Source organism: Pelophylax lessonae (assembly GCF_965119305.1).
Source record: "Pelophylax lessonae genome assembly, chromosome: 4".
Lineage (NCBI taxonomy): Eukaryota > Metazoa > Chordata > Amphibia > Anura > Ranidae > Pelophylax > Pelophylax lessonae.
In genome coordinates this window covers 614,248,570-614,265,145 of record NC_138771.1, presented here as the reverse complement: position 1 = coordinate 614,265,145, position 16,576 = coordinate 614,248,570, and the positions used below count along the sequence as shown (strand labels likewise).

Here is a 16,576-nt window from a genome sequence, read left to right as displayed (position 1 = left end):
TCCGTGGTGGTCTATATCTACCTCAGAATCTGAGGAAACAGGAGAGGCAGGGGAGGGCATAGGGCACTTTTTACTAGTGGTATTTTTTAAATCGAATCCACTTGACACCAGGTTTTCCAAAACCGCCATTAAGGCAGACAGGGGTTGCGACCTGGAGGTCCCCACAACCGCAAGGAGGGGATCTGTAGGTGAAATTTGTTTCTGGGACTCCATTTGAACCCTGGAATAGTGCAGTGTCACTTTAAGAGAACTGCAAAAAACAGACCCACACCACTGCACCAGCGGTACTACAAGTCCCAGCCACCAGCACTGCAGATAGCAGGGTGAGAGAGAGAGACAGATCTACAGGGACCCCAATAGACATACCATCATTTGAATTGGAGGAGAACAGGATCGGTCTGCTGTGCAGAGAAAACGATCTTCACAGGAAGAGGAAGTACCTGGGTCATCACTATTGTAAAGGCCTAGCTGCTCCCTTCTGTCCAGCGTTCACGGACGCCGAGAAAATGGCCGCCCAATGCATTCCTATGCGGAAACCACAAAAACATGGCCACCTGTGCATTTCAATGGGAACTTCTGCAAAATGAGGCTGAACGATTCTACAGTAAAATGGCGTCCCCCTCGGTGCGCTATATGGTCTCCAGGACCCCCTAAGAGGTCCAAATGATTAGTGGCATTGGGGGGCCCCCAGCAAGAACCCCCACCAGGATTAACCCCCCCCCCCAGCGGATCTGCTATAGCGGCATCAGCACGTCCATCCCCGAGGACCCCGTCACTGACTGAGGTAGGGACCTCTATGATGGTGGGGAGGGAGGCCTTGGGGGAATGGGCACATACCAAGATGCGAAGGGGAATGAGGGCTACCCGACAGTCCGACCTTCCCAGGGAGGGGCCCACGTTCGCCTTGAGACCACCAGAGCTATGGGGGGACACTACTCACCATACCAACGATATCGGGTGGGCGCCACTCTGGACAGACTACCTGTCCACTCAGGGTGGGGGTGCTGACGGCCAAGGAGTACTCTGCAATTCAGGCCGAACCAGGTCGTGTGCATCCCGGCAATGTGTTTCACTCGCGGGCCAGCCCCCCTCCATTGGGGCTCTGTCGTGGTGAGACCTAGCATTGGGCTATAACCTGCACATGCTTGCTGGCCAGGCTGGGAGACCTTAAGGATCTAGGATATCCAGTCCCAAACCCAGTCCGGCTGTTGATTGTAGTTCTCTCAGGAACATAACTAGCTAAAGAATTACATTTTTAACAAAGGTTCCCTTTAAAATAAAAAAGACAAGCTAAGACCGAAGTCCCAGCCAGGAACTAGGTCCTACTCCTAAACTAGGCAGAAACAAACTGGATACTATAGCAGAGTGAGTGGGTGTATCCCTGCAGGGACTGCCCCATAGGCGTGGTAAAGATTTTGCTTGCCTAGTGTCCTACTCTTGTAGGGGGCAGCATAACCCAATTGTCAAGAAGAATATGGAGCTGCGTCTGTCAATGAACTATAGAGAAATGTACGCTATTTTATACTTTTCTACTTATAAGAAACATAGAAGAGTCACAGCAGAAAAAAGACCAAGTGGTCCATCCAGTCTTCCCCAATTGCTTTTACATTAAAGTATAGTTAAAGACAAACCTTTTTTATTTGTGAAGAAGGATTCAAATGTCTGTCAGGTTTTTATTGCTGTCTTTGCCCCTGGTAGGGAGATTTCCCCTTCGTATTTGTCCTCTTTACCATTATCATTGAAAGTGAAAGTAACCCCCCCAAAAGTAATAGAAGGGAGATTTTCCAAAACTAGTTCTGGTGAACTGGGGGTCCCTAAGAAATTACCTTAATTTGTAGAGATGTTCTTACTTCCTGTTTTGGTTATAGAACAGGAAATGAAGGTAAATCTCCCCAATGGGACACAGATGTCAGAAAATAAACTGATAGGGGTTATAACCCTTCCTAACTCTATTCAACATGAAAAAAATAAGTTCTACCTATAGTTTCACTTTTAATATGTATATATTTTTTTAACTTTTCTGTCGGAATTTATATCTATGTTTACCATAAACATGTACAGTATTATGTTTGTAGGTATGCAGATAAAAATATATACAGTACTTGAAAAATAAAATGATATATTTATGTTTATAATTATATTTAAAAAAATGTAAATATATATATATATATATATACACATACATACATACATACATACACACACACAGTATCTCACAAAACAAAAGTGAGAACAACTCACATTTTTGTAAATATTTTATTATATCTTCATGTGACAACACTGAAGAAATTACACTTTGCTACAATGTAAAATAGTGAGTGTACAGCTTGTAGAATGTATAAATTTGCTGTCCCCTCAAAATAATTCAACACACAACCATTAATGTCTAAACGGCCCCCTAAGTGAAAATGTCCAAATTGAGCCCAAACTGTCAATATTGTGTGTGTCCAGTGTCCACCATTTTTTTCCAGCACTGCCTTAACCATCTTGGGCATGGAGTTATCCAGAGTTTCACAGGTTGCCACTGGAGTCCTCTTCCATTCCTCCATGACGACATCACAGAGCTGGTGGATGTTAGACACCTTGCACTCCTCCACCTTCCATTTGAAGATGCCCCACAGATGCTCAATAGGGTTTAGGTCTGGAGACATGTTTGGCCAGTCCATCACCTTTACCCTCAGCTTAGTTAGCAAGGCGGTGGTCATCACCATATTGGAATACTACCCTATGGCCCAGTCTCTGAAGGTAGAAGATCATGCTCTGCTTTAGTATGTCACACTACATGTTGGCATTCATGGTTCCCTCAATGAACTGTAGCTCCCCAGTGCCGGCAGCACGCATCTCTCTCTCTCTCTCTCTCTCATATATATAGATATATATGTGTGTGTGTGTGTGTGTACACCTCACATTTTTGTAAATATTTTATTATATCTTTTCATGTGACAACACGGAAGATATGACACTTTGCTACAATGTAAAGTAGTGAGTGTACAGCTTGTATAACAGTGTACATTTGCTATCCCCTCAATATAACTCAACACAGCTATTAATGTCTAAACCGCTGGCAACAAAAAAGTGAGTATACCCCTAAGTGCAAATGTCCAAATTGGGCCCAACTAGCCATTTTCCCTCCCCTTTCCTAGGCTATAACAAGATTGCCAAGACCCAGAAATTGAGCTGCAGCACGGTGACCAAGACCATACAGTGGTTTTACAGGACAAGTTCCACTCAGAACAGGCCTCCCCATAGTCAACCAAAGAAGTTGAGTGCACATGCTCAGCGTCATTTCAAGAGGTTGTTTTTGGGAAGTAGACGTATGAGTGCTGCCAGCATTGCTGCAGAGGTTGAAGGGATGGGGGGTCAGCCTGTCAGTGCTCAGACCATGCATCAAATTGGTCTGCATGACTCGTCACAGAAACAAGCCTCTTCTAAAAATGATGCACAAGAAAGCCCGCAAACAGTTTGCTGAAGACAAGCAGACTGAGGACATGGATTACTGCAACCACCTCCTGTGGTCTGATGAGACCAAATTAAACCTATTTGGATAAGATGGTGTCAAGTGTGTGTGGCGGTAACCAGGTGAGGAGTACAAAGACAAGAGTGTCTTGCCTACAGTCAAGCATGGTGGTGGGAGTGTCATGGTCTGGGGCTGTATGAATGCTGCCGGCACTGGGGAGCTACAGTTCATTGAGGGAACCATGAATGCCAAAATGTCCTGTGACATACTGAGGCAGAGCATGATCCCCTCTCTTTGTATACTGGGCTGCAGGGCAGTATTCCAACATAACGACCACAAAAACACCTCCATGATGACCGATGCCTTGCTAAAGAAGCTGAGGGTAAAGGTGATGGACTGGCCAAGCATGTCTCCAGACCTAAACCATATTGAGCATCTGTGGGGTATCCTTAAATGGAAGGTGGAGGAGTGCAAGGTCTCTAACATCCACCAGCCCTGTGATGTCATCATGGAGGAGTGGAAGAGGACTCCAGTGGCAACATGTGAAGCTCACACAGTTTTATTTATTTAGTTTATTTTTTTCCACAAAAAACAAAAGCAAGGTACAGCAGTAGTGAGATTTAGTAAAGCTCTTACCTGGTGAGTAATAGTCATAGACAGTGACAGATGCAGGTTGGATGAGACCTACTTTAAAGTACTGGTGAAGATTAAACTTCAGACACTCGTCCTCAGTGTGAGATATCTGTGTACAATGAAAGAAAAAGTTCAACGTTAAAGTGTATCTCAAACAAATTATTATTATTATTATTTTTTTTTAATAGAACAGGGAATTCCAATTCAAGATCAGCTCAAATAAAATATATATTCTGCTAGCAATAAAAGGATAAACTTCCCTCTCACTTCAAAATAATAATCAAATTGCAGCGCTAATAAAATAAAATTAAATTAGCCAGATAATAAAATATGGCATCAATCCAAAAGTCCAGCAGAGCTACTTAGTCTTAAGAATGAAAGAAAAATTTGTGAAAATAACACAAAAGTAGCCAGGATTCAATGAAAGTACCTGTATACCTTTCCTGATAAGTGGGAGGGGGGAAGGCAAAGTTCATAGGTGTTTCTTCCAAAAACCGTTACATGAAAATAAGCATGAAAAAAATGGAATAAGAGTATTCTGGTGTGGTATGTCATTAATCCATTGCATTGTGCGAGGTGCACCCGTGATGGTTAACACAAACTTGTAGTGCTCTACTCCTTCAGCCCACATACAATGCAAACTCACCAGATATTTCTTTGTTAAACTCCTATTATCCACACACTGGATATCCTCCAATGGTGTCTCCACCCCAGGGTTCCCAGTCTTAGTATGGTGGAAGGACAGATTAACACATTCTCTGTATCACATCCACATAGATTGGGCAAAGTAACCAGCCTCGTTCAAGTAGAAGGGATTATTCCCCACTCTTTCATCTGCGATTTCTGAATGGCCCAGTATTCTGGCCAACTCGCCAAAATCTCCAACCACGTCACTTCCGGTGACTGTCCAGCAGCAATAATTGGAGATTTTGAAGAGTTGCTGTTTTCACAGAACACCGTCAGCCTATACACTCTGGTACACGACATGTATACTTTTTTGACAGAACGCCGGGTAAGTAGAAAAAAAGTTGTCGCTGCCTTTGAGGCGGCCATGTTTTTGGTTAATAATGCTGCTGTACAGTCACCCGAAGGGACTGTCAAGGTCTCACCTTGCCTTCCTGTCGGCAGCCATCTTGGACATGTGCAGACTGCTGTCTCTTATAAACTCCGTTTGCATCATCACTTGTCTGCTGCCTGGGCGTCGCTCAGTGATGATGCTGCACACCTGACTATATATATCACCTGATGGCTTTCAGACCTTGTCCTTGCGTTTGTGCTCCAAGGTGCATCACTGCTAACAGTCCTCTGGTCTCTGTGGTTTCTCCGTGCATGACTTGGCTTGGCTGACGACCTTCCTGGCTCTTGATTCTGCATCGGCAGGCAACCCCGCATCGGTTGATGACCCGGCTTCGGCAGACTTCACACTCCTGGACTCGATCTCGGCTTGGATGACTACCCGTTCCTGGACTCTATCCCGGCTTGGATGGCTACCTACTTCTGAACTTGACCCCGGCTGTTCTTGATTTTGCTTCTCTCTCTTGCTGTTCGATTATTATTGTTGCAATATTAAACTGCTTTATTTTTACTTGCATCTTCCTGTGGTCTGGTTTCCTGACACCCTGACAGTACGCAAGCGCCATTAATTCTGACTATGCAGGTTCTCCTTTGCTTCCCATGCTGGTTTCCAGGCTTTATCAACAAGATCACTTTAGGGTCAGTTCGCTCAGGCGTTTCAGACATTGCTTGCACACAGAGCACACCTTGCTCCTGGTGCTGCTGGTGGTTCCTCCTGTTGTTGCACCCGCTGCTGCTCCTGTTGCTGCTTCTGCAGCTGAAGTCACTGTTACCAGAGGGGTGACTGGTTCAGCCCCCCTCCCACAGTGCTATGGGGGTGAACCGAGTCAGTGTCGTGGCTTCCTATACCAAGTAGGCATTTATTTTGAGATGGTTCCTCAGGTTTTTCCCTCTGACAGGTCCAAGGTGGGCTTCCTAATCTCGTTGCTCTCAGACAAGGCCTTGGCCTGGGCGAATCCCTTATGGGAGAATGATAATTCTGTGATTCTTGATTACCCAAGTTTTGTTGCCTCCTTTCGTAGGGTATTCAATGTGCCTGCTCGCTCTGCTTCTGCTGCTAAGCTGCTCCTGTCCATTCAACAGGGTATTTGAACCGTTGCTGAGTATCCCATCGAATTTCGTACCCTGGCAGCAGAGGTGGGCTGGAATAATGAGGCTCTGGTGGCGGTCTTCTCTCATGGTCTCCCTGATGCATTAAAGGATGAGATTGCGGCCAAGGATCTCCCTGAAGAGTTCAAGGCTCTCATTTACTTCAGGCTTTATTGATCAGGCTCCCTGAGCCTGATCAATATCAGGCTCAGGGAGAGACCATCGTTTAAGGAGCGCTTGCAAAGGCCTCCTACCAGATTGGCTCCTACGTTTTCTTTCCCACCGATTCCTCCCTCACCTCCCACGCCTTCTGGGGATGGTGCGTCTGGCTGTGAACCTATGCAGCTAGAGTTCACTTGCCTTTCTGAGGCTGAGCGGGCCTTTAGGAGGAGGGAGGGTCGGTGTCTGTATTGCGGCCTTGGTGGACATTTCCTGAAATTTTGTCCTACCCGTCCAGGAAACGCTTGCACCTGAGATCTTGTCAGTGGCAGATCTTAGGTGGAATTTCCTTGTCCCTGGTTTCCCATGAGGATAAACCGCTAACCACAGTTGTCATCTCCTCGGCAGCAGGCTCGGTGGTTACCCAGTCATTGGTAGACTCTGGTGCTGGCGGTTACTTTATTGACAGTACGTTTGCTGCTGCGAATTCCATACCCTTGCAGTCCCGTGTTTCTCCACTGGTCATCGAGGTGATTAATAGCAGACCCCTGTAACCAGCACTGGTTACCCACAAGACTGTTCCAGTTGACATGGCGATAGGGTCTGTTCGCAGGGAGTCAGCCTGTTTCCAGGTTATATCGTCCCCACACTACTCTGTTGTTTTAGGGAACCCTTGGCTTCAGAAACATAATCCGACCTTTGATTGGCAGTCAGTTGAGATACTCTCTTGGTTTCCACAGTGTGGCGCTGTTTGAATCTATGGGCCTGTTCAGGTACTTTGTACCTCCTCGGATTCAGTATTGCCTACTGAATATCATAAGTCTCAAGATGTATTTGACAAGGTGGGCGCTGATACTTTTCCTCTCCTCATCGTCCGTACGATTGTGCCATAGACTTGCAACCTAGTGCCGTTACCCCTCGTGGCAGGGTTTATCCTGTCTCGGTTGCGTAAAATAAGGCCATGGAGGAGTTCGTGGTGGATGCCCTTGCCCAAGGGCACGTTCACAAGTCCACTTTTCCAGTGGGTGCTGGATTTTTCTTCTTAAAGAAGAAGGGGGGTGAGTTGAGATCTTGCATTGATTTTAGGGGTCTCAATCGCATCACGATCAAGAATGCATACCCCATACCGTTGATTACTGAATTGTTCGACCGTCTTTACCAAGCTTGACCTAGGGGCCGCGTTAAACCTCCTAAGGATCAAGGAGGGCGATGAGTGGAAAACTGTGTTGCAACAGTTACGCGAGAATGGGCTTTTCTTTAAGCTAGAGAAATGTGAATTCTACCTGTCTCAGGTTGCCTTCTTGGGCTACATCATTTCTGCTGAGGGGTTCTCTATGGACCCTCAGAAGGTTTCGGCTGTTCTACAGTGGCCTCTCCCTAGTGGTCTCCGTTCCATTCAGCGTTTCCTTGGTTTTGCCAACTACTATCGGAAATAGATCAGGAACTTTTCCTCTGTGGCCAAACCTATCTCAGATCTGACCAAGAGGGGCAGCAATCCCCAAAATTGGACGCCTGCTGCTATCCAAGCTTTTGAGACCCTCAAGTCTGCTTTCACTTTGGTTCCCATTCTGTCTCATGCCAATCCTAGTTTGCCCATTGTCCTAGAGGTGGATGAGTCTGAGACGGGAGTAGGCGCCTTCCTGTTTCAGCGTGGGACACCTGATGGACCCTTACTTCCTTGTGGGTTCTACTCTGGGAAGCTGACTCCAGCTGAATGCAACTACAAGATTGGAGACAGAGAGCTCTTGGCCATTATCCTGGCTCTCAAAGAGTGCAGACACTTGCTCGAAGGTTCTGTGGTTCCAGTTCTCATTCTCACCGATCATAATAATCTGACCTATCTCTCTGAGGCCAAGAGGCTCACACCCCGTCAGGCCAGATGGGCCTCATCCTTGTCTCATTTTAATTATGTGGTCTCCTATTTGCCCGGCTCCAAGAATGTTAAAGCTGATGCATTGTCTCGCCAGTATTCCAAGTTGTCCAGGGAGGACTCCGTGCCGACACCAGCCATACCTTCAGATCATATCCTGGCTGCCATCCGCACCAACTTAACCTCTCCTCTTGGGGAAACGATCTTGGCTGCCCAACCTGTTGCTCCCACTGAGAGACCTGCTGGCAAATGTTTTGCACCTGAGGGGTTGCGCACGTACCACAATTCCAAGACTGCCGGTCATCCTGGTAAGAACCAGATGTCCTGGGCTATTTCCTGTCAATTCTGGTGGCCATCTCTCCCCACTGATGTTGCTGCGTATGTGGCTTCTTGTTCAGTCTGTGCCCAGAACAAATCTCCACGGCACCTTCCCTTGGGCCTACTGCATCCCATTCCCAATGTGGAGCATCCCTGTTCTCACCTGGCCATGGATTTTATTGTGGAACTTCCTTCGTCTCGAGGTTACACGGTTATCCTCATGGTTGTCCACCGGTTTTCCAAAATGTGCCACTGTGTTCCTTTTAAGCGTCTGTCTACCACTCAGGAGCTTGCCTTAGTGTTTGCCAGAGAGGTTTCCGCTTACACGGGTTGCCTAAGGAGATTGTCTTGGACCGTGGGAGTCAGTTTGTCTCTAGGTTCTGGCATGCCTTTTGCTCCCAGTTGGGTATTCGACTCCACTGCTATATCTCTGACCAGGACAATTGGGTTGATCTGCTACCCTGGGCAGAGTTTATCAGGAACTCTGCCGTCAACTCATCCTCCAGAATGTCTCCATTCATGGCCAATTATGAGTTCCAACCGGCTGTATTGCCCGAGTCATTCTCGATACAGGACATTCCGGCTGTGGAGGATCACCTTCGTGCCCTCCGTTCCTCTTGGGTGCAGATATAAGGGTCTTTACGGGTGTCTGCACAGCACAGCATCAGAAGCTCCAGGCAGACTGGAGACGTTTATGTGCTCATTCGTACCAGGTCAGGGAGAGGGTGTGGTGGTCGGCCTGTAATCTTAACCTCAAGGTACCCACTTCTCCTTCGTAAGGTAAACCCGATGACCTATGCCCTTGATCTTCCTCCTGGCATGCATATCTCCAATGTCTTTCATGTTTCACTTTTGAAGCCACTGGTTTTAAATCGCTATACTTCTTCACTTTCTTGCCCTCGTCCCATTCCTGTGGGCAATCATGAGGAGTTAGCAACATCTTGGATTCTCGTCTGTTCCGAGGTCAGGTTCAATACCTGATTCACTGGAAGAGTTATGGTCCTGAGGAGCGCTCCTGGGTTCCCTCCACTGATGTTCATGCTCCTGCCCTTCTCCGTGCTTTCCATGCTCACTTTCCTCAGAAACCGTTTTTTAATCCGTGGAGGAGGGGCCTTTGAGGGGAGGGTACTGTCAAGGTCCTGTCAAGGTCTTTTGGTACCTTTGATAACGTCTTCTTGGACGAAACGCCGTCAGGTCGCGGCGTGCTGACGTCATCCCGGAAGTTATCCTAGGAACGGATGTGCTTTGCCGTCCGGCCGGCGGCCTTCCATCCCACACGATTTTATCGACTTTGTTTGTAAGTGTATTTCCTTTATCCAATAAATTTGTCCAGACTTTATTACACTATTGGGGCTTTTTTCTCTTTTACTCCGGCTGGTGCTAATACTCTGGCACTGAGTTACAGTGATTATTATTGATGCCGTTGGTCATGAAGTTACACCTGTGAAGGGAATGCGATAAAGGGATCATACTGCACAGATTATTTTTCTTCTGGTAAGAGGCTTGCAGTGCCACCTGAGTGATTCTTTTGGCTCATTGGTTCTCTTGGATTCACCTTGTTTGCATTTTATTTTTTAACTTCGGTAAGAGGCTTTGCAATTGGTGGAGGTTCCTTCCTCTATTTCTCACTCCCTGTTACTTGGTTTCACTGATCACTATTTTTTCCATTTGGTGAGCTGCTGCACAATTGTTAAGGGATTTCCCTTGGTGGTGGAACTTATGATTTGATCATTACTTGTACGGTATCACACTATGCAAGTTTTTCTTCTTTTTTATGTACAACACTAACACCATTCGTTGAGGACTCTGATCACTCCAATCTTCCAGATCTGTGACTGCACCTTGGCTCATGAATCTTGCTGATTTTTAATGGCTATTTGGTAAGCGCATTTCCTAAAGAGACTGTGGAGTTACTCTTTGTTTCCAACGTCGTTCAACTTGATATTTGGGACATTCATTTGTTTGGACATTTATTTGTTTTACCCACATCACGCAGCGCGACTTATTTTTCTATATGTTATTTAGGGTGTGGTCGCACTTGAAGTCGCTGCTTTTCTGATTTTTTGTTCACCTTAGCGCAGTTATTTTCCTTTATAATTACTGTCAAGGTCTTACCTTACCTTCCTGTCAGCAGCCATCTTGGACATGTGCAGACTGCTGTCTGTTATAAACTCTGTTTGCATCATCACTTGTCTGCTGCCAGGGCGTCGCTCAGTGATTATGTTGCACACCTGACTATATATATATATATATATATATATATATATATATATATATAATCACCTGATGGCTGGCCAAACTTCCGAGTGCTGTGGCGTGATCTCCAGGAAGTGGGGACAGGTACCTGTCAAAAACAGGTACCCGCTCCGCCCCGAAAGGGCACCTTAGGGGGGAGGAGTCAGATAAGCGGAGCTCCCACTTTTGGGTGGAACTCCCCTTTAAGAACTAGTTTAAGATCACACGCATATGTAAAAATATAAAGCATGTATTTTATTATATTATAATCTTTTATTTATTATATATATGCCGATACAAAAACAAACATATATACATTAACCAGTTCTGGACTGCCCTTGCAAATATACTGCAGGCAGAAAGGCCCTCCTGCGCAAAATGACATACAGGTATGTCATTTCGTGCACTGGGTCTAGGACCAGGTTGTTTGAGAGAGAGGCAGAACAGCGGTCTGCCTATGTAAAGAAGGCAGACTGCCGTTCTGTGAGGGGAAGATGAGATCCTGCTTTTCAGGAACACAGATCTCTGTCTTCCCCAGTCAAAGCACCTCCCCCACACAGTAAGTACTCCCGGGAACACATTTAACCCTTTGAACGCCTCTGATGTTAACCCCTTCCCTGCCAGTGTCATTAGTACAGTGAAAGTGCAAATCAATATCTGGGAAATACAGTCAATGATGAAAGTTCATGCACTGTGCCCGTGTGACTTCTAAAGATAGCAGTCCAAATAGGTCAGAATCCTTAAGCGATCACCACACAGGACCCTTCACCTCACCACAGTGCTCACCCCTAAGGTAATAGACTCACCAGATGAAAGGTCAATACAAGCCCAAATACCATGCCGCTCGCCAGCTGATAATGGACCATCCGACCTCCACTAAACCCTGAAAGGGGAACCGGCCTCCACCAGAATAGATCCTGATTAGTCTCGGACAACCTGACGACCGTTATGTGGGGTGATCTCATATGGGGCCAATCGATAAAAGGCAGTGCATGTAAACATAATAAGGTCTCATAGTGCAGTATTGTTAAATGAAACCTCTTTATTTCCCAAATAAAACATACCCCTGTAGCAATTGCACTTACAAAGACAAATTAAAAAGCAAGCATTATAAGCATGTAGAGGGTCAACCTGCGTGTTGCAGCCGGTCCCCATGCTGTCTGTTCGCCGCTTGGTACCTTAGCTAAAACGAACATCCGGGTCCGGCGTCTGGCGTAGGCGTACCTCGCGACCATGCTCTGACGCGTTTCGTCAGCAAGTGACTTCAACAGAGGGCGTGGCCACGCGGGGACGGTCACTGCTATTTAGCTATTCAGGAATGGGCGGTGCCGCTGATTGGCCGGATGACGCGGATGTCCCGCTACCATCCATACTTCCGCCCAAACCACGTATGCCTTCATTTGTGAATGACTTCCGCCCTTACTTGGCCTCACCGCCATCTCCAGTCTTATCCAATTGCCTCCTCCGGCATCACACCAGACAGAGATACGGGGCAATCGAACCTTCGGATCATAGGCGGATCATGCAGCCAGTACATATAGTACATGTACGACCTCACACATGCGACATTACCTTAGTGATATGCTAAAACCAATAAAATGGCAGCACAAAAACATACAAAAACTCTGCATATATAAAACTTACTAATACATTAATATATATAATGGAACACGGGTTACATTAAAAGCCCGAGATATAGAGCAATATATTAATCATTATCAATAAATCAAAACCTGCAATAACAATAAAAATATTAATAGTTACTAATAAAACAATTAATGTCGAGATCAACATTTAACCCCTTAGGACATAGAGAATTGGTCAGAAAAATCCAATGTGTTTCTCGCTTGGACAGTTCTCTTACCCTGTTTGATCCCCTCCAAACCGGGTCTACATGTTCAATGCCCCAAAATTTAAGATTGGAGGGGTCCTGATTGTGGTATTTTTTCAAGTGCAAAGAGACATTATGATCCTTGAATCCCTTTCTAATGTTAGCGATGTGTTCAGATATTCTGATCGCAATCGTTCTTTTTGTTCTGCCAATATAGATGAGCCCACATGGGCATTCCATGCCATATACAACATGGGTGGTGTGGCATGTAATTAAATCTTTGATCTCAAAAGATTCACCGTTAGCAGAAGAACAAAAAGACGAAAACCCTTGCAGATGGGTCCGCACCTGTCTACACGACTTACACCGACGACAGGCGTAAAACCCAGTTCTGTTATCCCAGAACATAGTGGGTTTGGTGGGGGGATCCAGAACTTTACATACCAATTGATCTCCAAAAGTGGGTGCTTTTTTGTATATGAATGTAGGCCTTGATGGAATGCTGTTACCTAGAATTCTGTCAAGACACAGCACACCCCAATGTCTCCTGATGATATCCTCCACCTCTTTATTTTGAGAGTTGTACTGTGTTAGGAAACTCCACTCATGTTTATTATCCATTGGTCGTCTGGATTCAGCCAAACTGTCAGAGAAACCTTCAGCTGCAGACTGGTCATCACATGACAAGCACCACATGACTTCCACATGACTTCCTGGCTGCCTATAAAAGCTGAGCAAGTGCTCAGAGGAATTGCTGGTTTGTCTTTCAGCTTCCTGTACCTGAGTTCCTGTTTCCTGTGTGATCGTTTACCTGCTGTGACCCGGATTGACCCTGACCTGCTCTGCTCTTCTCCTGGACCCGACCTTGGCTTGTTTTACGGACTTTGCTTTTGCTTACCTGTGTTTGACCCTCTGCCTGCGACCCGGATTTACCTTCAGTCTCCTGTGCCTTGACCCTCTGCTTGTGACCAAGTCTTGTCTCCTATCTCCAGTGCCTTGACCCTCAGCCTGTGACCTGGATTGTCTGCTTACCTGTGTTTGACCCTCAGCCTGCTCCGGACTTTTACTGCTGGATCCTGATCAGTCTCTGCTCCAGCTCTACAGGACCTCCACGCAAGCTCTACCCTGCCTGCTGGTAGCTTGTGCCTCTTTGTGCCATCCACCCTCTGTATCACCTCCAGAGGGGCGGAGTGCGCTTAGTCGCAACAGCGAACCGCTCTCGGCATCTCGGCCTCGGTGAGTACCTCTATTCTGATAGTACAAACCAGCCATGTCAGAGGCCGACAGAGCGCGTTCTCCTCTTGAGATCCTGTGCCAGCAGGTCACAACCCTCACTGATGCAGTCCAGAAACTGCAGGAAGGCTATGCCCAGATTGACGGTCGTCTCCAGCAACTTTCAGGGTCATCTGCATCAACAGCCGCAGCCCCTGCGCCCACCAGCGGAGCCTCCTCTTCTCAAGTTGCATCAAGCCCCACAGTGATCATGGCTACCCCTGAGCCCAGGGTTCCCACACCGGAGCGTTTTTCAGGCGATCGCAAAAAGTTCCGGGCCTTCAAAAATGCATGCTCCTTGTACTTAGCCCTTCAGCCCAGGACTTTTTCATCCGAAGTAGTTAAGGTGGGATTTGTCATCTCCCTGTTGACCGAAGAGCCACAGGCCTGGGCCCACAGCCTGATGGAACAGAGGAGCTCTCTTCTGAACTCTTTGGACCTTTTCTTTGAAAGTATGTCTCAACTATATGATGACCCCCAACGCACCGCTACTGCAGAAGCCGTGCTACACTCCCTGTCCCAAGGAAAGAGACCAGTGGAGGACTACACTGCTGAATTTCGAAAATGGTCAGCTGACACAGGGTGGAACGAACCCGCTCTTAAATACCAGTACCGCCAGGGGCTGTCAGAAGCTTTGAAAGACGAGTTGGCCAGGATTGAAACCCCTGCCACTTTGGAGGATTTAATCCAATCCGCTACCAAGCTAGACAGGCGCATGCGCGAGCGGCGCTCTGAGCGCTCTCAGGGTCCCCGACCTAGTTGGATGCTCCCTAAACCTTCTCCCGTTCACCCATCCTTTCCAGTGACTCCTGTCACCTCTGCTCCAGAGGCTGAGCCCATGCAGCTTGGATTGGTCCGTGCTCCTCTTACCCCTGAAGAGAAACAACGACGGCGACAGGCCAATCTCTGTCTGTACTGTGGGGGAACTGGACATTTTCTGCGTACTTGCCCCGTGAGACCCAGTAAGTCACGCTCGCAGTTTTTTATGAACTTTCAGAACCCTGGTTTATCCCAGACTTATGTCACCCTCTCTGTCTCCTTACAGCTAATGGAAAAGGAAGTTCATCTACCAGCAATTATTGATTCCGGAGCCTGTAGTTGTTTTCTAGACACTTCACTGGCCCAAAAACTGCACATTCCCCTGCAAACCAAAGAACAAGGCCTCCAAGTCTACCTGGCTGATGGGTCTCTCCCTCGCTCTGGATTTGTCACACAACAGACAAGGCCCATCCTTGTCACCACGGACTCCGGCCACCAGGAGCTTCTAAGCTTTGACATCATCTTCTCCCCCATGTTCCCCATCATTTTGGGGCTCCCCTGGCTACAGGCACATGAACCTGACATCAATTGGAACAAGAAGAAAGTCTCCTTTTCCTCTCCCTACTGTTCCCAGCATTGCCTTCCTCCAGCTCCAGCCGCCTGTTTAACTGTAGCACCTACACCTGACAATCTCCAGCACGTCCCTCCGGTATATCTTGAATTTAGAGATGTCTTCGATAAACAAAAAGCTGATTGCCTACCACCTCATCGGTCTTACGACTGCCCCATTGATTTGCTACCTGGTTCTGAAATACCCTTTGGCCGTATCTTTCCACTATCGGAGACTGAACTAGCGGCTCTTAAAACGTATATTGATGAGAACTTGGATAAGGGTTTCATTCGTCCATCATCTTCACCGGCCGGAGCCGGCATCTTCTTTGTGGAAAAGAAAGATGGTTCCCTAAGACCATGCATAGACTATAGAGAACTGAACAAAATAACGATAAAAAATCGCTATCCTCTTCCACTTATCCCAGAGTTGTTTCAGCGTTTCCGTTCTGCCCGAATCTTCTCCAAGTTGGATCTGCGAGGTGCCTATAACCTCATCCGAATCAGGCCTGGAGACGAATGGAAGACTGCCTTCAGGTCCAGGTTTGGACATTATGAATATTTGGTAATGCCCTTTGGGTTGTGTAACGCCCCGGCCACATTTCAGCACCTGGTAAACGACATCTTTCGAGAATATCTGGACAATTTCCTAGTTGTTTACCTGGACGACATTCTTATTTTTTCTGCCACCATTGAGCTACACCGGGTTCATGTAAAGACAGTCCTTGCAATTCTCAGGAGACACAAATTGTACCTTAAAGCAGAGAAATGCGAATTCGAAAAATCTGTTGTGCAATTCCTAGGCTTTATCATTTCTACCAACGGGGTCGCAATGGATCCACAGAAGGTCAAGGCAATTCAGGAGTGGCCGGCTCCAGTAGACAAAAAGGGGGTACAGCGGTTTATCGGATTCGCTAATTTTTACCGGAGGTTTATCGTTGGCTTCTCATCCATTGTTGCACCCATCACCCAACTAACCCGCCAACATAGTCGTTTTCAGTGGTCCCAAGAGGCCCAGGAAGCTTTTACCAAGCTCAAAGCCCTGTTCACCTCTGCACCAATCCTACGGCATCCGGATCCAGCCCTGCCATTTGTGTTGGAGGTAGACGCCTCGGAAACCGCCACTGGAGCCATCCTCTCCCAGAGACAGGGCCCCAAGGCTCTCCTCCATCCTGTAGCTTTTGCATCTCGGAAACTAAGTTCCCCGGAAAGGAATTATGATGTGGGAGACCGGGAGCTGTTGGCCATCAAGTTCGCTCTGGAGGAGTGG

The 16,576-nt window shown here is 47.0% G+C and overlaps 1 pseudogene across 1 annotated transcript in view; it reads right to left on the bottom strand.

Moving 5' to 3' along the window:
- Nucleotides 1-16,576, bottom strand: part of LOC309552831 (A.superbus venom factor 1-like) — a 319,818-nt pseudogene that overhangs the window by 40,761 nt on the left and 262,481 nt on the right. The window contains exon 37 of the transcript XR_014226164.1: nucleotides 4,094-4,199. The product of XR_014226164.1 is annotated as an A.superbus venom factor 1-like (transcript). The remainder of the gene's footprint in view (nucleotides 1-4,093; nucleotides 4,200-16,576) is intronic.